This window comes from Pleurodeles waltl, chromosome 4_2 (assembly GCF_031143425.1).
Source record: "Pleurodeles waltl isolate 20211129_DDA chromosome 4_2, aPleWal1.hap1.20221129, whole genome shotgun sequence".
In the NCBI taxonomy this organism is placed as follows: Eukaryota; Metazoa; Chordata; class Amphibia; order Caudata; family Salamandridae; genus Pleurodeles; species Pleurodeles waltl.
The window spans coordinates 825,847,973-825,872,452 of NC_090443.1; the positions used below are offsets into that span (position 1 = coordinate 825,847,973).

At 41.5% G+C, this 24,480-nt stretch overlaps 1 long non-coding RNA gene across 1 annotated transcript in view; it reads left to right on the forward strand.

The window, feature by feature from the left end:
* Positions 1-17,796, forward strand: part of LOC138293352 (uncharacterized) — a 432,170-nt gene extending 414,374 nt beyond the window's left edge. Inside the window, exon 3 of the long non-coding RNA XR_011202975.1 lies at positions 14,174-17,796. This is a non-coding gene — a long non-coding RNA (uncharacterized lncRNA). The remainder of the gene's footprint in view (positions 1-14,173) is intronic.
* The last annotated feature ends 6,684 nt before the right edge of the window (positions 17,797-24,480 follow it).

Consider the following 24,480-nt stretch of genomic DNA (forward strand, 5'->3'; position numbering starts at 1 on the left):
CGAAAAATTGGCAGATGCAAGGCAGGGATACATTATTTAGAGCATGTATTATCCCTGTGCAGATGATTTTCCTCAATGACACAGTACAACAGACTAGCTGTTTGGGCTTGGCGACAATTAGAGAGTTGAATTTGCCTAGTATACCTGTCCCTTCCAAATTAAACAATTGGCAGCACTATGTGAATGCTACTTTTAGTGAATTTACACATTGGGTCCAGAATGGTACGCTTAACACGTCATCGTTACATCCGGGCGGGTGGTTATTATGGCCTGTAGACACTAATAAGTGTCATCAACGTTTTGTCACATCTTCAGGGGGGTTCAGGACTAGTAGGGCAGACCCTCGTTACATTTCACCAGAACATGCTGATATTATAACTACGTACAGCGTGGGGAAGCTTTGTCAACAATGGTTGAAGTCATCCACGCTGGATGCAGTTAAGTCACATCTCAAGTTACTGTCTAATGGTACTGATTTACAAGATTTTTTGTCAGGTCCCAAGGTACCACGGAAGAAAAGGTTTTTATACGAAGTTTATAATGAGATTTGGAAACTTTCACAACAGGAGGCTGCAGCCCGGTTGAGGCAGATTGATCAGGAAAATCTGATGCAGACTGTGGGCCTGATTCTAACTTTGGAGGACGGTGTTAAACCGTCCCAAAAGTGGCGGATATACTCCGACCGTATTACGAGTCCATTATATCCTATGGAACTCGTAATACGGTAGGTGGTATATCCGCCACTTTTGGGACGGTTTAACACCGTCCTCCAAAGTTAGAATCAGGCCCTTTGTCTGTTGTTGATAATGGCATGAATACCCTTTGTGACCGTGTTTACACGATCGACAGCATTGGTTCCTCTGCTATTGACATTATTAAATTGGACATGTCTTCTTTATATCATGGGCAGAGTCAGACGCGGTCCATCATGCAGCTGGGTTGGACTCTTCAAACCTTGAAGGCGGGTTGCGTTCCATGGCAGCACATTCTTGCCAGAGAGATCTTTATCTCCTTCAATTTGACTCGTCAACAACAGTTGATGGCTAAAAAGGAAGTGACATATGTTATGTTGAATATTGAGAAATTGGAGAAACTGCCTTTCACGGTGGCTGAGATTCCGTCAGCTGAGTGGTTGATTCATGGGGTTATTAATTTGCCTATCTCCACTCTGCAATTTACTTCTTGTTTGAAGCACATTCCGGTGGGTAGATATGAACTATTGGGAGACAGTTACATACACAAGGTGTGGGAGCTTCCCTTTCAATACAGATGTGTTAATGGTTTGAGGGAGGTTTTTCTTAGCGGTAGCGAATGCGAAGCTTCTGTCAGCCATTCCATGGTTTGTAAACAGCTGTCCTTGCACGGAGCGTGTAACGCTTCGATTGCTAACTTAGCTTGTTATTTGAAGGGTGTTCCAGTCCCGGTTATTAAAAACACTTTCCAGGTGCTTTCTAACGGCAGTTACATTGTTCTTAACAGCGAACGCTGATGTGGCATGCGTGCCGGAATAGTTTACGTTGTCGTTGTCAACAAGGCCGTTACGTGCTGCGGGAATGTGTTGTTTCCCCCCACTCAAATTAGGGAGGTAGCGGACATCTGGCCTCATATTGCTACTTCCAAGGTTGATTTCGACAAGTTGAGTCGGCTGAAAGCTTTATTGTTTCAAAAGCATGTGGCCCTTACATCTGCTAGCGAGACCTACGCACTTCAGGTGGCAAGGTCATCGGCGTAGATACAGTCCCTTTTGAATACTAACTTTCCAAGTCACTTTGGTGAACTTGTGGGACATATATTTAATGCATCCAGCACTGCTGGTATTGCTCATTTTTTCAAAGCCGTTGGTGTTGGTTTCGCTCACACCTTCTCTTCCATATTCGGTTTGATTCCTTCGGCTATACACTCTATTTTCGGAAGCATTTTTGGGGGTTTCCCGATTACTTTGGCTTTATTGGCTGGACTCTTGCTATTGTTGCTATTTTTTCGCAATGGCTGTCCCGCCACGACGAGATCCTATATTGCTGCTCCCGTCAGCGCAGCTGTGTTGTGAACGCATGATGCAGCATTTTGGAGCTACACTCCTGGGCCATTTGGAGTGTGACTGGTCTCTGTCATTCAGACCGGTTTTGGATTGTGTGCAACCCGTGTTTCGGTGCCTTTGGTGCTCGTTTGAACATGCACTGGCTTTCTGTCTCTCACTGCAGCGCCCTCCAGTGGTCGATCCTGATCTGTTGATGTTCCCGATTAGGGCTCATTCCCAGACTTGTACACTACGGTTGCGTTTGCTTCGTGAGGCGGTTTATGAGGTTCCCTTCCTGGAGGAAGATGGTATTGTCTCTTTCATAAGCCCTGCACGTGGTGCCGCCCTGAATGGTTTTGGGGCTTTGGAACACTCCTGCTCCATGGTACTTTGTGGCATGGATCTTCTGATATTAACATATATCGAAGTGGAGGAGCTCCTACGTTCTATTGCTTCTGCCTGACAATTGGATTTTTTTTTTCTCCGGCAAATTGACACTATATTGAATTTGGCTTTATCGTCACATGTTTCCTAAATTTATGACTTTGTTGTCTTCTTACCTTGTCGAAATATATTGTTTATATTTGGGGCATGCTTTTATATTATTGGAACCACTTGCTACCGACAAGGGGAGGGTGTAGTGTGGTTAGTTTTACGTATCCTTTGCGCATTAGCTTCAGGCTTTAGGCCTTTGTGCACTTTGCCCTGAATGTATTTTATTCATTTGCTGACAGCTTAGAGCCTCTGTTTACTTTGCTCTAAATGCTTTTTATTAGGCTTCGTACTGTTATTTTTCAAATAGCCAGTTCTACGGTGTTTTTTATTCATATCACACTGTTTTGCCTACTTCAGCACTGGAGTTCTCCATAACATATTCACTCTGTGCTTCAGTCAAGGATACAGTCTGGTACATTGCCGATAGACGTGGTAGGAGTTTAGATTTGGCATTCCTGCGTAGGGACATTTTGTGATCATGATGACATGTTAGTTATAAAATCACTTCCTTGTCCCAATACACGCAAGAGGGAGATTCCGACCAGGGAACCACAACTAGACGCTGACTGACTGCCTCGTTGCAGATGCTGAACCAAGATCACAGGCCTTTGCTCAGGTATGAGGGCTGATGTCTCCCCAGTGATACAGACAGGCAAGCTAGAAGCTTAACATGCTGTGCTCTAAATAGAACAAGCAGAGGGAGAGTAGAAACTGTTAGGCACTATGATAGCTTTGTTCTTATGTTTTACTCTCCTGGTGACTATTTCAATCCTACTATGTTGTATTGTTCTGGTTATTGCGGCTCACGCCTTATTATCTAAAATACAGTCGTTTTATTAAAACATTATATAAAACTTATACTGTCTTTGTCATTTGTATATGAGATCATATTGTAAATGAGAGAGTTGGTTTGGATCTGAGTGACCACGACTTCCCTGAGAAGTTCCAAAGATGTCATGCGCTCGGCTGCCTAATCATTTCTTCCCCGTGGGAGAAATGAGGCACTGCTAGTTAGCCGGAGTAAAAACCGGATTTAGGGTGACAGAGTTCTTTACAAGTGGGTCAGACTCAGTCCCCCACACCGTTATCGATCCTGCTGCCTAGAAATCCAGTAGTCTCATTTAGGATAATGAGAGCCCACGCAACAGCATATCCTTCCTGTACCAAAGCGCCAGCGGTGCCGATCATATGACGCGCGCCACCGCGTCTATTATTCCACACTCTTTTCCCACAATACAGAAGGACGGCACTCCACAGGGGTTGAAAGCAAAGTAGTTTATTTACACACAGGAACGCGTTTCAGCGTCACCGCCTTTCTCAACCTGATCTATGTATATTTTTTAATAGCTGTATGGTTTCCGGGGGGGGGGCGATCGTGGCCCCCAGGGAAACCATACAGCTATTTTTTTTTAAATGCCCCCATAGGGGGTCAGCCCTGCTCACGGGCGACCCCCTGTCAGTTTCTTTTTTCACTATTTTTTTTACCCCTTGGTGGGCCAGGGGTAAGCTAACATTTTTATTTTTTATATGCCCCCGGGGGGGGGCATTTTCAGAGGGGGCCGATCCCCCCAAGTGTAATCCCTTGTGTCTAGTGGGGTTTCCTGGCTGTGATTCGCTGCACGGCTGCAGTCCACGGCCAGGAAACCATTTCAAGAAGGCCTTGTTTGAAAGGGGAGAATCTCCTTCCCGAACATTGAGAAGGACCTTTCAGGCCCGTTTTTCCCCACTAGAGTACAAAGCGGCCTTACCTGCTGCTTCCTGCTCCAGTGGGGAAAAAGAAGGGTGACGTCAGCGTGCCTCACAGCGATTCAAAGTACTTTGCTGTGGGCTAACATTGCTATTTCTTCGCACTGTTTCTATTTTTCCACATTGACAGAACATGCTTGCATTGGTTTAATTTCTACAGTGTGAGGACGTTCACGGTGAGAAACTGTTCAGGTGAGTCAATGTAGTTTTGATCTGGGCGAACATTGCTACTTCCTCACAATTTTGTTATTCTACATTGACAGCTCGTCGTGTTTGTCCTATGTATTCACACATGCTCAAACACCGTGTGATCTCATTTGAAGAACTCCAAACGTTTACAGATAACTGTATTGTTTATTTATTTTTTTAAGTACTTGTTTATTCCAGTGTGAGTGTATTTCTACTTTTATCGTACATACCCTCCAGCAATACTGTTAAACCACAATTCACTTTGAGTATGGCGTCAAATCAAGGAGTTGTCCAGCCTCCACCTTTCCTACAAAGAGCAGGTAAACCTGAAATAAAGTGGGGTGAATGTTGAGAATCTTTGAGAATTACCTCACAGTGATAGATGCTAATAAGTATCCACCGGTTAGGAAAATGGCACTCCTATTTAATCATTTGGGTGTGGCTGGACAACGAGTATTTGATAATCTGCCACCTATTCCAGAGCAACAAGGTGAAGACGTCACCTGGAATGTTTATATGGAAGGAAAAGAGAGGATGAAGAAACAGTACACGGATGAATCCAGTGTCCTGCTGGAAAGATTCAATTTTGCCATGTGCAAACAGTCAACTGAAGAATCAATAGCAGAATATATAGCCACACTACGTGTATTAGCTGCCAAATGGGATTCTGGCAACCATGTAGATGTATACATTAGAGACCAATTTGTGTTTCACTGTTTTTCTAAGAAAATACAAGAGCGTTTTCTAAAATGTTGCAATCACACATTAGCAGAAACAATTAACATTGCGAAAAGTATTGAAAGGTCCATCATTACATCCAAAGTTTTGTCTAGTAATAGTGGACAGTCTATGGTCAGTTGCATGTTGGAAGATGATCAAATTTGAGCTGTGAATGATAAGACTTTTAAACAAAAAAAAGAGCAGATGCAAGGACCAAGAGTTTGTTTTTGCGGTGGTTCTCGCATTCAGATTGGAAGTAATCATTACTGCCCTGCAATTGGAAAGAAATGTATGAAATGTCATGAACTGGGTCATTTTCAAGTGGTGTGCAGAAGTACAATTTTGGGTCCTAGCACAACAAACAATTTTGGTGAGGTGAAAATCAGTAACGTATACACAGAGAACACAGAAGAAAATACCCAGGAGTATGGGAATGGATTTTCAAATGTATTATTAACCATGGATTTACCTGATCTAGCTGTGCATATGAAAAGACAGTATGTTAAGGGACCAGTTTGTGAGGCACTTATAAATGGTAAAGGTGTGACTGTTATGGTGGGTTCAGGAGCACCTGTAACTATATTGGCGGACGGTACTTCTTTTAAATTATGGTCAAATCGAAAGTTTTGGAATGTCCTGACATAAATCCCAAGGCATTTAGTGACCAGGATATTGAACTTCTTGGATTCTTCTGGTCTCATTTAAAGATTTTAGGCAGACACACTGTCACCAAAGTGTATATTGCCACAAATGGAAGGGGCATTGTGGGCTGGAAAGATCTGGCAAGGCATGGTATAATTCTATGTCCTGGGCATGATATACCTGTGGTATTGGGAGATCTACCAAAAGTTTGTGAAAGCAATTCTGTTATGTCTGTAATGTCAGCGGACATGATAACCAAACAATGAAGTCTAGTTTTCTCGATGTTTTTATTGATAAAGTTGAACACTGTATTAAATTAAAGAAAGGAGCATTGCCAATGGTACATACGGTTAGGCCAGTGGGGTTAATAAGTCACATCTTTAATGCATCTAACACTGCTGGGATCGTACACTATTTTAAGGCTGTAGGTTCTGGTTTTGTCAGCACTTTCCAGACCATCTTTAGAGTTATACCTTCAGCCATCCATACACTCTTTTCAAGTGTTTTTGAAGGATTTCTGATTACATTGGCATTAATTGAGAGCATCCTGCTGTTTCTGTTTTTGATTCACAATGGCTGCCCCATCTCAACAACAAGAAATGATGGAGCTCCCACCAGCCAAGCTATGTCATGATCACATGATGCAGTACATTGGAGCATCACTCTTGGAAGAGCTAGACAGGAACTGTTTGTTATATGTTATCTTCTCTTTCTTTGTTCTGTATACTTGTTACAAACAATATTGGTCTGTTGTTGATTTCTAACACTTGTATTTAGGACTCTAAGTACATCAGCTGCATTTAAGTTCCACAATGTTGGGCATTTGGCAGTTGCCCGCTGACACTGGACTTGAATGGTGACTGGTGCGGGCGTGCGTTCCATTATCATGTGAGCATCCTTTCCTACTCTTCGTTTTGCCCGCTTCACGCTACACCATTCTCAATTGTGTGCAGCCTGTCTTGTGCTGCTTGTGGTGCCCTTTCGAAACTGCACTAGAGGTGTGTCTTGCATTACAACATGTACTATCTATGGAAATAAATCTGATGATGTTCTCAATGACAGTTCATTGCTGGAACTGTCCAATCAAAATATGGTTGTTGCAGCATGTCTTCTATGAGCCGCCTGTCATGGATTTGCTGGCTCCTGGTGCTTCAACATCTGGCACTGTGTGAAATGCTGCCTCCTCGGCTGGACCTATGGCTGAGACATGTGTGCTCCTTCCACCTCTTATCTGACAAGCAGGAGGATTCATCACCTGCTAAAGTTGGGTACATCCTGGATTCTCTTTCCATCGATACGCTTGGAGACCTCCTATGAGATAATGACTATTGTTAATTGGGAATTTTGATATTTTTCAAAGAATATTACATTGTTCTGTCTTGAATTTGGCCACGCATCTCAGCCTTGTCTGCTTACCAACTTTGGCATTATTGTTTATCTCTTTTATGTACATGTTTAGCCTGCTTTTAATTAGTAGTATTAGTGTAGTTTATTTTAGAGCTTGGATCATGCACTGTTGTACCGACAATGGGGAGGGTGTCATGGTTCCTTTTAGCACTTAAATTAGGCTCCTTTTTTAGCTTCAGGCCTGCGGCCTGTTCCTTTTTACCTACATACACATTTCATTTGGTTATTCATTTTATTATATTTTACCACAACTTGCTTTTCAACAGGGTTGTTTTTATATTCAAATCAGCTGCCTTTCTACGAAAGCATTGTTGTCAGTTATTTTGCATGACATGTCATACTGTGCCCTGTTCAAGGCTGTCCTATTTGTTCACAATAGTTTACTTGGTATTGCAGCTCCAAGACCTACGGAGTCAAGCCTCAAACCCTAGACATATTATCAAGTCAGACCTGTTTATTGGACCACACATTTTTTTTGTTATATAAACATCAAACAAGCCGGAGAAGGGCAGAGGGGACCTTCCAGCCAGCCATCTTGCACTGTCTGCCACTTCATCAACAGATTCACTAATCATGGCCTTGCCTTTTCAGCCAACCAAGAGGACTGCCAGCAAAGCAACAGGCAGACCCTTGCCTTTTTTCAGGTATGGGGTCAGGGGGCTCCTTCCATGGACTAGTATGGGCAGAAGGGATAACATTGCTATGCTTTCATGTTAGATGCTAGAAGTGTAGGTAGGATATCTTAGACTCATGATTATATCAGGATTTTGGGACTGTTTTTATGTTTTACTCTAATGGTCACAATCATCACTGTGTTATGTTTCATCTTCCTAATCGTTACAGCTCATGCCTTTTATCATAGAATGCAGTTGTTTCAATAAATGTATTGAAACTCATCCTGAATTTGTTTGTCTGTGTTTACAGATGTAAAACTGTGCGAATGAGAGAAAGGGGTAAGAACTGTTCCACCACAACTTCCCTGAGGAGCTGGTGTGTCATATTTTTAGGCTGCCACAAATCACCTTCACTTTTCCAGGTTTGGGCGAAATGGTGCTAGCTAGCTGAGAAGGTCAGTGACGTACTGACTTAGTCACCCATATGTGGTGGTGCTCCTGCCCTAAACCAAGCAGTCTTACCCCCATTGTAAGAGTCCTACGGCATTGGTTGGTTGGCTTACCGAGCTACGCTGAGATTAGAAGAAGCGCTCACAGAAATCTGACATATACAGAATAGAATCAAAACATTGAAGGTTACATTTTTTGATTGATTGTCATTTGTTAAAATAAATTGAAATCATGACATTTTGAAAGCTATTAAAGATTTAATGAGAGGTGAAGTAAGTATTGGTGTTCAGGAAGGTGAAGACCCACCTCCTGAGGACACGTCTGTTTAACACATGATGATTGAGAAAGGGTTACACACATGTATTTGGCTTCGCCTGTGGTGCAAGATCACTGAGAAAGAGGGTGCAGTAAGCTTTCCAAGATGGGAACATTTGAACTTAGAATTATTGACAGATTGAGAGAAGCACTTTGCAATATGAAGCCACTTCCTAGACGTACACAATTTGAAGCACTAAGTTCTTGGGAGAAAATGGCTCGAAGTAGAGAGAGAGAAATAGGTACCAGAGACAAACAAAGTGAGGTGTGTAAAATTAAGCCAATGCAGTAGGGAATGAAAGACCGAGAAATCCAATACTGGAGGGAACTAGATTATACCCCGGAATAACAAATAAGAAAAATGAGAAATCTAAAAAAACTGAGAAACCTAAAAAGACTAAAGCCAAAGAGACAAAAGAGACAAAGAGACAAAAGGTTAAATTAAATCAGACACTGATACTGATTCAGGAGATTATATTTTGGATAAGTTATTAGCTGCGCGTCTACCACCCTATGTGGGTCCGGTCACTGATTTTGATGTAACAAACTTACAGAACAAATAAAAATGTACAGAACAAAAACAGCCCAGCCGTTATAATTTACTGCTTTAATGTGCACATACACAAAACAGTACATGAATCCTGTGTGTATTTATATGTATTCATTTCCTTCAAGTCCTAGTGCTACACCTCACCAGATAACCTCATAGTACTCAAACTTCATTCAACATCCATAATAAATGGGTCAAACAATAAATAACCAATCAAACAGATTTTGCAGACCAGCACACACAAAGATTACACAGAAATAATAAACCACATTTAGTGTAAACGTCCAGCACAAAAATCAAATAAGAATAGGGTGCCACCCCCAGAGGTAGTATTGGGAGTAAGCTGTCATCAATGTCCCAAATAAATGTGAGGAGGGAAAACAGTGTTGAGATTCTCATTTACTTGTAGTCAATTATGTGTTCTTTACCACAGGCCTTTGTTTTGTGCCTCTTATTAAAGGAATAAGAGAAGGGGCTACCCACCTCTCTCATACCAAGAGGATGCCAACGTGTTTTGACCTCCGCCAAGGAGGGAAGAGTGATTTTAGGGAGATCTTCATCAGGGCTTAATACATAGTTTACATCTGGACAAGCCCAGGAACACTCTCAATAATGCACGGGTGTAGGCCTATTGACAAAAACGAGGATGAGTCTGTTTATGCAGGAATCCCCGGGCAGGCACATATGGAACATGACCGGAGATTGCAAGAACTGCTGCTGCTTGCTTGAAATCCAGGGAAGCTTTTCAAGTAATTTCACAAACTCTGGGGCAAGCACACACAAGTATCAGCATCATGTTGCGCATCTTGGGTGATATTGATGGAACGGCATCTAGCAATCTGACAGTGGCTACAGACCCTGTTGTTCCAAATGTATATCAAATTGCAAGATCATTACCAATGTCCCAGCCTGCTGTAGCCCATCCTGTAGTGGCACAGCTGGTAGTAACACAACCCATTGTAGCACAACCTGCGATGACACAGCCTGCTTTGGCTCAGCCTGTTGCACAATCAGTGATATCAAATACTGTACATGACACATTGATTGAATTGGCAAATAAATATGAAATCGATCTTTCAATAAGCATCCCATTGCAGGAGAGTTTCAGGGTACATATGGATGATGAATCAATTGAGACAATGCGTTCTACAGGAATGTGATTGCACATTACTGAATTAGTGAAATGTGTTCTCAGATGGAGTAAGTTTGAGAAATTAGAAAATAAATGGGCAAAGAACCATGAAAAGAGAAATAGTCAAACGGAGGCGCCTGATGTTAAGCGAAAGCCAACTCCAGATCCTCCAGATGATGGGAGGGCTGCAGCAAACCCATTGAGAGAAATTCCATGTTGAGGGTATGTTCATGTGCCTTGGAGTAGAGGAGACCTTGCATCAATTGCATACAATATTCCAAAATTGAGAGAAAGTCCTATGGAGTGATATACACTGGTTGAAAGATTTGTTAAGATTTCAAAGGTGTTGAGGCTTGACTTGAATACATTCTTTGAAATTTTTGTCCCAAATAATTTGTGGGCTGAATGTAAAATTGCTGTTCATTGACGAGATGCAGAGCTTCTGGAAAATTCTCATACAAATGAACCATCTTTTATAATGATGGAGAATACAATGAGGTGATTATTTTCCTGAAAGGCAGAGTTGCTCTGAAAGATTTGGATTAGGTGAGAATGAAAGCGAAAGAGTCAGTGCATGAGTATTGTGAAAGATTGTTGAAGGCATTTCAGCAGCATACGGGTCTAACGCAGATTGAGCCCACTGATATGGGATTTTTTATTTCGCAGTTTGTGGTTGGTTTGCAACCAGAGATCGATAAGCATATGTAGCTGAATGTGTTTGTTGGCAGACTAAGGGCCTGTTTTAGAAACGGGTTACTCCACCACAACGGTGACAGATATCCCATCCGCCGAAATCTAAATCCCATAGGAAATAATGAGAATTAGATTTCGGTGGATGACATATCGGTCACCGTTGTGACATAGAAACACTTCCACAATATCTAAATCAGATCCAAACTGGGGTGTAGCGGTGAGCAAAAGAATTGATGGATTAAACCCAGCTCTGTGACTAGGGGTGAATATTTGACTGATTCCGCATTCTGTCCATCATTTATGTTTGTTTGCTTTTGTCGCCCTAAGTGCGCCGGGTATGCCCAGATGTGGATCCCAGGCTCACTATGCCACTGGATTCAAGATAAACTGGCTGATGAAGGGTGATACCCTGAAACCGGCCCCAGGATGCTTGTTTCCAGTCCAGGGAGGACCTAGCCTGGCAGTTCAGGCTGGACTGTTCCCAAGGGAAACATGGTCAAGACTGGTTTGCATATGGCTGGGTCCAACCTGGGGTGGCGTGGTGAGCAAAATAATTAAATGAATTAAACCCAGATCTGTGACTCAGGGTGAATGTTTGATTGGTTCCACATTCCGTCCATCATTTGTGTTTGGTTGCTTTTGCCATCCTAAGTGCGCCGGGAATGCCCAGACATGGGTTCCGGGCTCACTATGCTACTGGATTTAAGCTAGCCTGGCTGATGAAGGGTGATACCCTGAAACTGGTCCCAGGAGGCTTGTTTCCAGTCCAGGGAGGAACTGGCCTGACAGTTCAGGCTGGGCTGTTCCCCTGGGGATCAGGGTTAAAAGTGATTTGCATATGGCTGGGTCCAAACTGAGGTGGGGTGGTGAGCAAAAGAATTGATGGAATAAACCCAAATCTGTGACTGAGGGTGAATGTTTGATTGCTTCCACATTCCGTCCATCTTTTGTCTTTGTTTGCTAATATCTAAAGCAGGCCCTAAGTCATTAAATGAGGTCTTGAAGTAAGCTAAGTACTGTAGTGATGATCACAAGATGAAGCAGAGAAAGATGAAAGGGAAATCTATGCTGGCACAAACTAAGTTGGCACAGAAAGGTTTTCAGAATCAGTCTTTTGAGGAAATGTTGGTGTAATGCAAAATGTAATTTTTCAGAATGAGAAGCAGGGCATTGGTCATCAGGGTGTTTAAGGAGGTATGGTTGGTGTTCAGGGAAGAGGTTGGGGAGTTTTGATTGATCTTAGTACAGATGTAGATTTTGCAATGTTGAAGAAAATGACTCCTTGTCATCTTTGTAACAAAATCAGGCATTTGAAGTGGGGTTGTCGGGTTAATTCAGATAGAATGAATGCTAGCAATCAAATTCAAGGAGGAAATCGGGTGCAAATGCAAAACGTTTCTGTTCAACAAGTGCAAGTGCCTATGCAGAGGCAGGTCCCATTAAGAGTGAGAGCTCTGACTTAGATACCTCTCAATGATGGCTGGTACCTGAGAGGGGAGGCAGAATGCATACTTGGCGCAGTCCTTTAGGTAGACCAGAGTGGACCATTTATAGAAGGTTACGTAAATGGTCGCCAAGTGTCATTTTTTATCGACTTTGGTGCTACCCGTTCCAGAACAGTGGAAGTCTAAGACCTACTCCTTTCGGGAAAGAAGATCCAAGTTGTAGGAGTTACAAACAAGCAGATTACAATCCTGCTTTAAGAGAAGTACCTGTTAAATAGGTTCATTTGAAGAAAGTCACCAATTTGTTATATGTGATTTGAGTCCTGTAGACCTGTTGGGAAGGGATCTGTTGTGCAAATTTATTTGTACAATCTATTGTACTCCTGATGGAGTAGAGTTTCAAACCCATGATGATTACATTGAATTTAAACCAGCACAACTAAACGCTGTAAGGATTTATCCAGTGAGAACTGTTTAATAGTTGCCCTCTGATATGAGAGACACTGTGAATCCAGACATGTGGGATGTTACCGGGAAAGACATCACACTAATTAAATGTAGAACCAGTCCGAATAACAGTCACGCCAAAAGCAAACTTTCCGAAGACACTACCTTATCACATGACCCCGCAGATAATAGCAGGAATAACACCAATAATTAAAGGTGTTACAGAATGGGATTTTGAGGGAAATAATCGGGAGTCCATGCAACTCACAGATTCTGGGATTACAGAAGCCAAATGGTGAGGTTAGAATAGTACAAGATTTATGAAAGTAAATGATATTGTAATCCCATGTTGTCTAATTTTACTGAATCCAGCCACCATATTATACTGGATTCCTTGCACAGCAGAAAGGTTCACTGTTGTGGACCTCTTTCAGGCTTTCTTTTCGATTCCTTTGCATGAGGACAGACAGTTTCTATTCTCATTTGTGTTTCGAGAGGGAGTTTTGACATGGTGCCGAATTCCATAAGGATGCATTGAAAGTTCATCAATCTTTAAGTACATTCTAAGGAAAACTCAGGAGACATTGTAAATGCCTTCTAATTCATTCCTTGTTAAATACAATGATGACCTACTTGTGGCATCAGAAAAAAACAGAAACCTGTCAGCAAGATACCATTGCTCTCTGGAACCATCTTGCTAAAAAATCAAGACTGGTTTGTATATGGCTGGGTCCAAACTGGGGTGGCATCGTGGACAAAAACAAATGGATCAAACCCAGATCTTTGTGACTGGGGATGAATCTTTGCATTGTTCAGCATTCCATCCCTCATCTGTTCTTTTTGCTTTTGTCACCCTAAGAGGGAAGGTTATGCCCAGACGTGGGTTCCGTGCTCACTGCACCACTGTATTCGAGCTACCATGGCTAATGAGGAGTGATACCCCGAATCCAGTCCCAGGATGCTTGTTTCAGGTCCAGGGAGGACGTGGCTTGGCAGTTCCAGCTGGACTGTTCCCATGGGGAGAAGGGTCAACACTGATTTGCATATGGCTGGGTCCAAATTGGGGTAGTGTAGTGGGCAACAAAACAATGGATTAAACCCAGATTTTTGTGACGGGGTGAATGTTTGTATTGTTCAGCATGCCTCCCATCATCTGCTCTTTTTGCAGAAGATCTATGTCACCATTGTGTAACATACCAACAGATGAATGTAGGGAAAAGAACACCAGTTACACTGAGTCACAAAGACTGTTTGAAATGGGCTAAGATAGATCCTGGTTTGGCTGATGTGGTGCATTATGTTTCTTTACAGGTTGATGCAGCCATTGCAAATCCACATCAAGAACAATATCATGACTGGAGACCATTAAAAAGAGTGTCAAACTGAGTGCGTGCTTCGCAGAAACAGAGATCTGTATGAAGAGATAGTGTTCTATGAGCATGATCCAAGAACACTGGTGACTGTGCAACCGCAAGTTGTACAGATTGTACAAGTACTGCAAGTGTCAACACAGCAAAAAGGAAGCGATGAAGAACCACAGACAGGTTAAGAGATCCAATTTCCAGATATTTCACAGAGTGGCATGGACATTCTTGGAGAAGAAGGAGAAGTAAGTACTCCAGTCGAAGTGACAGTTGAAATACCACTAGAGCCACAAGAAGATCCAGTACAAGGAACAACCACAGTCTCAAGACCAGGATCAATGCTGAATGGCCGACAGCCTATAATCAAAAGAAATTAAGGCCAAGTGTACAGGTGGATCAATACCACCTAGAAACACTGAAGAAAGTGGTGTACGTGCTACAGAAAGTGAGTGACAAATATCGAGGCGATCCAAAAGAACAAGAGTATCTTGTAAAAAATATTCAGAATCTGAATAGGCATAAAACGTGAGTCAAGTGCTAAATGTCCCAATATCAGATCTAATTAAATGGCGCAGAGGATTGCCTAAGCCCCCTTGAAATTGTGTTGATTCCTTAGGGTTGAAAACGGGTTTTAAAACGAAAAAACTGTTGTTGACAAACTAACTGAATAAATTGTGCAAATAGACTGAAATAAAACTGATAAGCTGCTAAGAAAAATTAAGGAGATTACCTAGGCCCAAGGTAGTAGTAGAAGAGTAGGGATAACATTTCACAAGAACACTTATTAGGGTTAAAGGAAGACTCTGCGAAAACTGCTCTAAATAAAACTGCAAGAAACTAACTGAATTGTAAAACAAAAGAAAAAAATAAGACTGCTTGTGCATTAAAATAAATACACTAACTTTTAGCTGCTACATTCACTGTTTAAAGAGATCTGATTGTAGACAAACATGTGTGTTCTAACTAGAGCTAGATGCAACATTATCATGGGTATTGCATTTTTAGTACTAGTATTAGTAGCCAAAGCATTATTATTGGTTATACATTTTACACCTTAGAAAAATAAATCTATATTTCTCATTTACTAACACAATTTTTGTGCATGTTGTTGATGAGGATGAGGATGAGGTGAAAGCCTCATTTGTAGATTACATGAAAGAAGATTACTCAACTAAAGTTTATTCTAGATTAGTTCAAGAGTATACAAATGCAATGAATGCCAAGGAACGTTATGTGTGTCCACAGTTACTTTCCTCAGGTGATGGGGAGGTAAAATACCATCACATTCCTTTGTCGTATGCAATTTCATGCAGCATATTGCTTGGTTTAGTTTATAGGTCACAGCACATTGAGTATTATAATTCTGACTATGACATGATTCTCTTAAAAGTACCTTGACAGAAGAGCATGAACTTACACCCACAGGCGAAATAGATGGCAACTGCTTGGTATTACTTTAGACCATTCCTTCCTATTAACATTGTTAAGGCTTAAGAAAATAATTTGACTTACTTAATGGGACCATTGGAAAAGACATTTATCACAATGTTAGAAGAGAGAAGAGCACACATTGCATGTAGTAAGAATCTAAATGAAGAGGTTTTAAAGAATGCATGGAAAAAGGTACATCATGATTTGTAAAAGAGAATGATTTACCCTAAGTTAAAACGGAGCAAAAGACAAAAACAGACAGCATGTGTTTTTAGAAGAAAGTTTCAAAATAGAAAGAGACCTGTAGGGAATAGTAATTGTGCGCACACATTTAAGTTATCAACAGGAACATGGCAGATATTACAAGGTGATGATCCTGCAATACCTGGAGTTTACTTCATTGAAGGACAGGACATGTTTCAAATTACCTTCTGACTGGGAGTTCATTTGCTATTTAGGCTTACTGTTTCCTAAGATGTATCATGTGCATAGTTTAGATGCTTTAGCAATGACACCTGCACACAGAAATACAAGAAGCATTAGTGAAGAAACACATTTAGTGGGGGACATTTTTGGTGCTATTATTCAAGCTATGGGAGTCATACTGAATGAGGAGAAAATTAGAAAGCTTTCAATAGTAGTTGATAAGCTTGCAACCAGTACATCTGGAGTTTGTTACTTGCAAACACAGAATTAGTGGCAGTTAGACCCATGGATTTACAAGCAGATATACTTTAGACATTGTGCTTGCAAAAAGAGGCGGAGTCTGTAAAATTTTGAAATCTGAAAAAAGTTGCACATACATACCTGATGAGAGTAAGAAAATCAAAGAAAACACAAAGAATATTTCAGACATCATACCTGACCTGGAACTATTAGAAACCATGAGTGTAGTAAAAAGCTTCACAAAGGGAGTTTCTGCAATTGGAAATGGATTGCAACAGCACCTGTATTAATTGTAGTTGTCTGTTCCTGACTTTACTGGGAGTATATAAGCCTATCAAAAATGTATTGCAAAGAAAAAGAACAGCAAAAGATACAAACAGATAAAGAAAGAGTTAGAACTAAGTGAATGCATTATCAAAGGATGCACAAGATTAAAGGAGAGAGAAAACCTAAAACAAAAAGGAAAAGACTCAACTGAAGACAAGAGTGAGCTATGAGATAATCTGTGAATGATTTTTGATGGTTAGAAACCGTCAGCAGGGAAGGTTGCTAGGACATTTCAAATAAATAAAAATAAATGCAATTAACATGTGAAAATAACATGTAGGCCTCAAACGAAGAGCCCTATTTTATGAACCAAGAAGTGCACAAGGCTATTGAATTTTTATTACACTTGGTTTAGATTTGCTGAACTAAACTATTTTCTATACACGACTTAGGTCAGCAATGTAAAATGTTATAGATTTTAACAAAGCTAAAGTTATAACCCAACAACATTGTTAGATTTTGTCCTTTTCACAAGCATACATTGAATATAATACTGTATTCAAATATTTAGTTTAATTTCCGCAGAATGTTTTTTCATGAACAGTAATTTGCTAGTTGCAATGTGTGCGAAACGTATGATTTCATTAGCGTGATGCAGAGGCCTACCCATGAACTGTTTTGTCTTTTAGTAATCGAACTATAGGAATTCTTCTGTGATTCTACAGTTGTTTCAACTAATGTTTCATTTGAATGTTCATATCTTTAGTCCTTTGTTTCTTGACTGGTTAGACGACAAACGCTTTCCTCTTCCCATGAAGACAGCATAACCTGCAATGATTTGTGATAAACTGTTATCAATGTAAACTTATAAAAGTGTGTGTTCCTAGTAGGCTCAGATTTGATCTTCCACTTTCCAGACTCTCTGTAGAACCTTTTGCTGAAATGCTTCTCAGATTTATTCTGAGACTCATTCATTTTCCCTTGTCTGAATCTATGCCACTCTGAGACTCTACTGAGTTTCTTGAACCTCTGTTTATAGAAAGTTCTGACTTATTTAGAATTGCAGCAAAAGTTGTATGCTTTCACCTCTTGAATTGGAACTCTTTATTAGTTCTAATAGATGTTTTTCTCTCATTCTCTAAACTTAGAATAGGGATTTATATTCTGTATTGTATTGATTATCAATTCATTGCATATTTTGAGATTTAAGACAGATATATTTACTAAAGATTTAAATAAAGCTTTGAAACTCACACCAACTCTCATCATTGACTCCCAAGAGATGGTAATTAATTGAACTGTTGATGAATAGCTTGATTGTATTTGCAGCTTCTGGTTAACCTCATCTGCTTCCAAGGTCCATCGGCCTGAACAGCGGGTAGTTGGTAAGATTGATACCGTAAACCAAAATATATAAATAAAGTCCATGCTCCACCACTATCAGTATTTGAAGCTGTGGAGCAGAGCCCCTTTAAAAATATATAGTTTGTCTGACTGGCTGTTTCTAGAGGTTCACAGCCCTCATTGTTTTCTTGTAAACGACAGTACATTTTCTCACAGCCCTTGCTGTTTTCCTGTATACATTAGTACATCTTTTACCTGTTTTACTTTGTTATTATGTGAAATGCCACCATATAAAAATAGCTTGGAGCACTATCTGCAAATGCTATATGTGTAATTTAACTCAGTGTAACAGTGAGAAATCACTTCCAGCAAACATTCAGACCATTCCACTGAAAGCTTTAGTTTGCAGCCAAAAATAATACATTCAAAAAGTCTTATTTTCTATGGCAACATTTTCCCAAGTTTGCAAAGATGATAGAGATCAAATATTACAACATAATACTGAATTACATCATTTTACATCATAGAATTTCGCTTTCCGAACGGCGATGCTTATAAATCGGTCTGTTCTGTTGACTTCTTTTGTTCTGGCGATGTCACATCGTGTTGACTCACGCCGTGATGCACACAGCAATCTGATGTGGTTAAAGGCTGCTCCAAAGCAATAGCAGAATGGCTGCACACATAAGCTGTATTTTGCTGTATGAGTGGTGGGCGTGTGACATAGCTGGAGTCAACAAGTGAGTTGGGTTCTTTTGTCTCAGACATTATGCTCTCATGTGAGCACAGTGACCTTAAGCCTGCAACCCTTTTTCAGTCAAAGCTGCATTTACAAGTAGGCTAAGGGACCTGGGGCCGCTGTTTTTGAATCTATGAAACCTCTAATGGTTTAAGTTAACAGTACTGAAAAAAATGACTGTTTGAGCTGTCACCCTGTTCCTGGAACTGACTGATGTTTAGTTCATATGCATAACGGGTTATTCTAGCTGCTTCTGCACTTCCCTGCGCTCCCTGGTCCGCCTGATTGCCGCACTGCAAATGTGTAAACTTTTAAATATTCTCTGGGCTAGATTTACCAACATTTTGCACGTGTCTCTCACTCAAGAATGGGTAATCCAAACGGTAACGTCAATCAACATTTACGAGCAAAAGCCAAAACTTAATGAGAGTATAGTGCCAAAAACAGTTGCAGCAGGGAGTACCACCAACGACGAGGTATGTAACGGGGAATAATGAGGCAAGGTCAGTTTGAATACCTCTACAATTCCATGCAAAGCTTGTTGATTCCGGTGCGAGGCACCGGCATTTATTTTTGAGGGCCGGCCCTTCTTTTTGTGCCTCAAGCATTTACTGCGAGAAAAAGACACACGTGGGCAAGACGCAGGAAGAGAAAAACGAAAAAAAAGTGTAACAATGGGAGAAAGCAAAAAGCTGCAATATTGAGCTGAAGGGGCAGAGAGTGGCTTTATATGGATTGAAGAGGCCCAACATGGCTTCAGGATTACACTGCATCAGTATTCCGTGTTCGCATATGTAATTGCTGCAGCCGCGTGTTTAAGAGGAGGGCTTTGGGCACCGGCACGCTTTTATTTACAAATTAAGCACTGGTGTTGTGCTTCAAATTTTAGTATATCTTCTTGTGTCAGAACTGGGATGGGGATCAGAGACGAGGAGGTAATGGTCCTATTATTTATCACAAATCTTCACTACCTCGAGTCATTGAGCTCCTCACTTCAGTCCCCATTCCTTTCTCCCTCCCAGTCTGGATGTCTGGTTCCCCAATTGCTTGCCCTTGGGACGTATGAGAGTTGTTACTTGCTGGGATGGAGAGGGGTTTTATACTAAGAACATAAAGAAAGTTGTTGTCTACATGTCTCAAGCTTGAGGAAAGGCTATCTGGGGGAGGTGCCACCCATGTGTTACGACTGGGATAATGAACACAGCAACCTGGGTTAGGAAGATTACCAGTTAATAATAGGATCATTACCTCATGCTTTCATTAACTCACCTGAGTAGATGTAGTACTTGAACTTCTCTTTTACACAAATTTGGAGCTAGAGTCAAGTCATGATAATGGTAAGTTTTTGGTGAAGAAAAAAGTTAGAATTAAAAAAAAATATTTCAAATAATGTTTATTAAAACTTTTTTAACTAGAACTTTCAAATGTTGTGCCAGATGTATGAAGATCTGGTCATGAAAATTTGTTCGCAATTTCCAACCATTATTTTTAGAACAATAAAGAATTGTATACATTGACCTATGCACTAATAGGTCAGTTTGCAAAATTCCAAAGCGGAATGGGCCATAATCAGGGCTAGTGGAATTATGCATTTGTGCGGCTGTGGTGATTTTTGCATGATTATTGATTTTCCGCATTTGACACATACTCTATCAGCTACTGAATAATCTGCCGATTTTAAAAATGTGTTTCTAGCTCAAACAGTGTAAAAGGTACTAGAAGTGCAGTAATGGTTGTTGCTGCACAGTGGAAGGCCCTTTGCAAATTTAAATGACAATAGAACAGGCAGATGGATGAAGCCAACTTATTAAAAAGCCCTTTGTGCATACATATTTTGTCTGATTACTTTTGGAAAAACAATAGTCAGGCGAAACAACAAAAGCTGTCTCAAAAGCCAAACCCAAATATGACCCGAACAGGTTTAATCAATGTGATTTTATTGATGCAATTAATAAAGAAACAGCACACATAAGCACGCTCTATCTTATAAACAAATATCTACAAAATACTCATTGGCCATTTCATTGCCAGATGCAAAGTGCCACAGACACTGCTAAATAGATTAGTGAAGGATGTATGTATCTATGGAGGGGACAAAGATTGTTGTGAATCTGTTGCGGGGAAGGTAAGTCGAGTGAGAGGACAACATGTGTTTTAGCATAAAATACATAAAAGAGAAGATCATGAGCTCCAAGCCAATTTCATCCTGCTGTGAGGTGCATCGGTGGCCAATATGTCATGCGCAGCCCATACTAATGGCATATACATGTACTATATGACCCTAATGCCATGTCACGTAAGGCAACATTTTCTGACACATTCAGGCATGACATGATATCTACACATGGCAGTGCTTTACTCACTGACTGATACCTGTTGTTCCCTTTGAGTCTTGCACAAGAGCACCAAGTGTATCCACAAACCTTGATCAAATAGACACCAGCTTTACAGACTAGCACAAATCAAGGTAGACTTGAGTATGGGCACCTTCATTTAGAGTAGGATTACATCCTCACTATTCTTCAGGGCTCACAAGAGGGCTAATGTTGCTTTCTCATGGGCTGCAACAGCTGGGCCTCCATACTGTCCTTTTTGGGGTTGTAATCTCCCCCTAAGCTTGAGTTTCTAGGGCACCCTGGGCAGCCGCCCTTCCCAAGCTCCTCTAACACTGGTGGTAATTAATTTCCCAAAATGCAGTCAATGGCCTTCTGGGGACTAACTAGGAACGTCCTCTGGGCCACTTTCCCATCCCATTCTAGGAACACCAGATCCATAGGGTGGCAAAAATGCTATCTACGGATCTGATTATCCTACACACCTGTCTGGTGTAATGCTCTGGGAATACCTCATCACCACCATGGTCTGATTAGCACAGGTATCCCATAAGGCAGTGATTGATGTCCCATTAACTGTAACCTGATGGAAGTGACAATTCCCACCCTCAGGGATCACAATGTTGCCCTTAGAGTCCACCTTGCAGCTAAGGGATACCTGGGTATGTTCTACCCTCTGTTCCATAAGACCCCTAAAGCCACTCTGGCCACTCCTGTGGGAATTCCTGCAGTGGTGGTTTCTTTGGGCAGACAGCCCCCCTGCTTATGTATTAAGCTGGAACACTCAAAACAACAGGGATCCGAATGGGGCATCTCAGGCAACCTCTCACCAGAAACTCCCACTGTTTCTCAGAAGGGGCATGGGAACCATTTCCCCCACCTTATACAGAAAGCTGCCTGTGTCACCTTAAACTTCCCCCTCACTCTGCTGGTGGGGACCTGAACCACCCTTATTCGGGTGAGTCCCAGCCACCTCCTTATGAACCTGCTTGCTGTGCCAGCGGTCTGCTTCCTTGGCAAACTCCCTTGGACCAGTGAGCATTCTATCTAATAGTTGTTGGTAAAGTTCTGGAAAACCAACACTGACGATGTGCTCTCTTGCACACCTCTTCATAAGTGTGTACCTTACTACTCTTCTCCAAACAATCCATTGCCTTAAGAAAGTAATCCAAAAATTCTTCCCAGGGCTGGCCTGACAGCTTCTGGCTGTCCATACATTTTAATTTAAAAATTCTCAGGGGTGAATCTATACTTCCTAACAAGGGTTTCTTTCATAAGTCACCCTTCTCTAGGGCTAGCAGCGAATCCTTTTCCTCATTTGGTTTATGTCTCCAGAGACTGTCTCCCCAATCCTGCTTAGGGACCCCATGCATATCTAGAGCTTTCCCATGTGCCTCAAGCCACCTGTCTATGTCACCCCCCCACTTCACCGTTAGGCACCAGGTATTTAAGTATGTGAACCCCCCTGTCTTCAATGGCCACCATTATTACTGGACTCAATGAGCTTCTGCATCTTCAAGCCCAGTTCCTTTATACTCACTTTATACTCATTTTGTAAGCCCACAAATGTTTATTTTCTTACAGAGTTAGCGCTCTCTCTTCCAGGTCCCAGGCTGTCTCTGCCTCAGCCATCTCCTGGGCTCCTTCTGCCTCATCCCTAGTCGCTTTTTCAGCAAGTTACAGCAGGGCCAGCTGCAGCATGAACTCTGCTCAGCTTGCCTGTCTTCCAGTTCCTTAAGGGACAGGTGGTGGGAGGCCACACTGCTTCCTGTGCTGGACCAGTAGGGGACCTCACTGTGTGGGTTTACCTCTCTTCTCTGGTTCTGGGCAGAAGGTTATCCTGCCCTTCTAGCTCTGGAATTGTTGCAGATTTATCCTCCTCAACCTCCATTTCACCATCCTCCTCAGCATCATCATCCTTCTCCTCTGCTATGGCTTGCATTCTAGATATCTTCTTTCAGGGTTGGAGGATTATATTGTATTCTAACTTTGGAGAGCCCTTGGCTGGCTTCAGGCCCCTGTCCCCACACAAATTCTTCAGCTCTGCCATACTCCCGTTTCAAGGCTGTCACTATCCAACTCCATGTTTGCAGGCAAGAGTCACATATGCACAAAATGTGAGGTAGGAATGTTACTAGGAAAAAAGTAGGCAATCAAGAACAATTAAAAAAAAACAATTTGATATCAGATTATTGTCAGGGACTTTAAGTTTACACAAATCACCGAGTGGCTCTACTCAAACACAAGTACTGGATACCACCACTGAACACCAATGTGAGAAACTGAGTTATTGTTTGGGGGAGGTGGAAGCTCACTTATGCAACAATCACAATACTTGTCAAGGTGAACTTTAAAAAGGAACTGAATTAACCTGTGCTTAACCTTCTGGGAACTAGGCACAAAAGCAGTCAGGCTGAACTTAGAGGCATTCTGTAAATTATTGATGCAGCACACAAACAGTAGTTAAATGAAAACACTACAAAATAAAAATCATAAAACAATTCAGAAAAATAGAGTACATCGTAGCAAATAAAATGACAGCACGGCAAATAAATCCAATCATTAGAACCAGAGATGAATTTTTGAATTTTTAAGAGAAAATTAGCACCTAAAAGATTGAAGCACCAGCTGCAGGTATATGGTTGCATAAGAGTTTTTGAAAATGGTAGAGTCTAGAGCAGAGCAAAGCAGCATCCTGTTTCCAACACCTATAATAAAGGAAGCAGATCTCTCACCCAGAATACATGGCTGCTTCATCCTAAGTGTCCCTCCTTGCATGAAAATGAATTTTGCTTGCAGGCCCGTGTGGAACAACCGCTGATTATCAGTCATATGTGTGGAAGTCCTTATCAGCGATGGTTCCTCCTTTAGGGCAGAAGAGCGTTGCCCCTCTACCTAAAATGCTCCCCAGGGATGAAAAATAAAATGGTAATAAAGTTCATGCATTACTATTTTATTTTCCATCCTCCCATTTTGAACCTGGTTTCAGGATGGGGCGGGCTGCTGCTGCTGAGTGGCAGCAGTGAGCTGTTCACAGTTTAAAGTGTGCATGTCTTTTTAGCCAGCTGTCTTGCGACGGCCAGCCAGACATGCGCACTTTAAATTTCTCTAACCCGGCTGTCTTAAGACAGTTGGGTTGGAGAAAGCACTCTTAAGAGCGCTCAGAGAGTCCGCTCCCTCCAATCCTGAAGCTTCTTTCATACTAGTTACCAGCATGAAAGCAGCGCCAAGATTGCTTAAGGGAATTTCCTGGAGCCCGCGAGGAGACCAGAGCGAGGAGGACTTCGGACGTCAGACGTTGTGCTGCAAGTAAGGTGTTTTTTTCTTTTCATTTACACACAGCAAACTATCTTAAGAAACCTTCACTACAATAGCACAAAGGGTTTTTAATGTGATATTTGCGGTCAGAGGTGCAACTGAATCACCTGCTCTCGAGCGATCACCTCTAATTTAGTTCCTGGGATTCTGTAAATG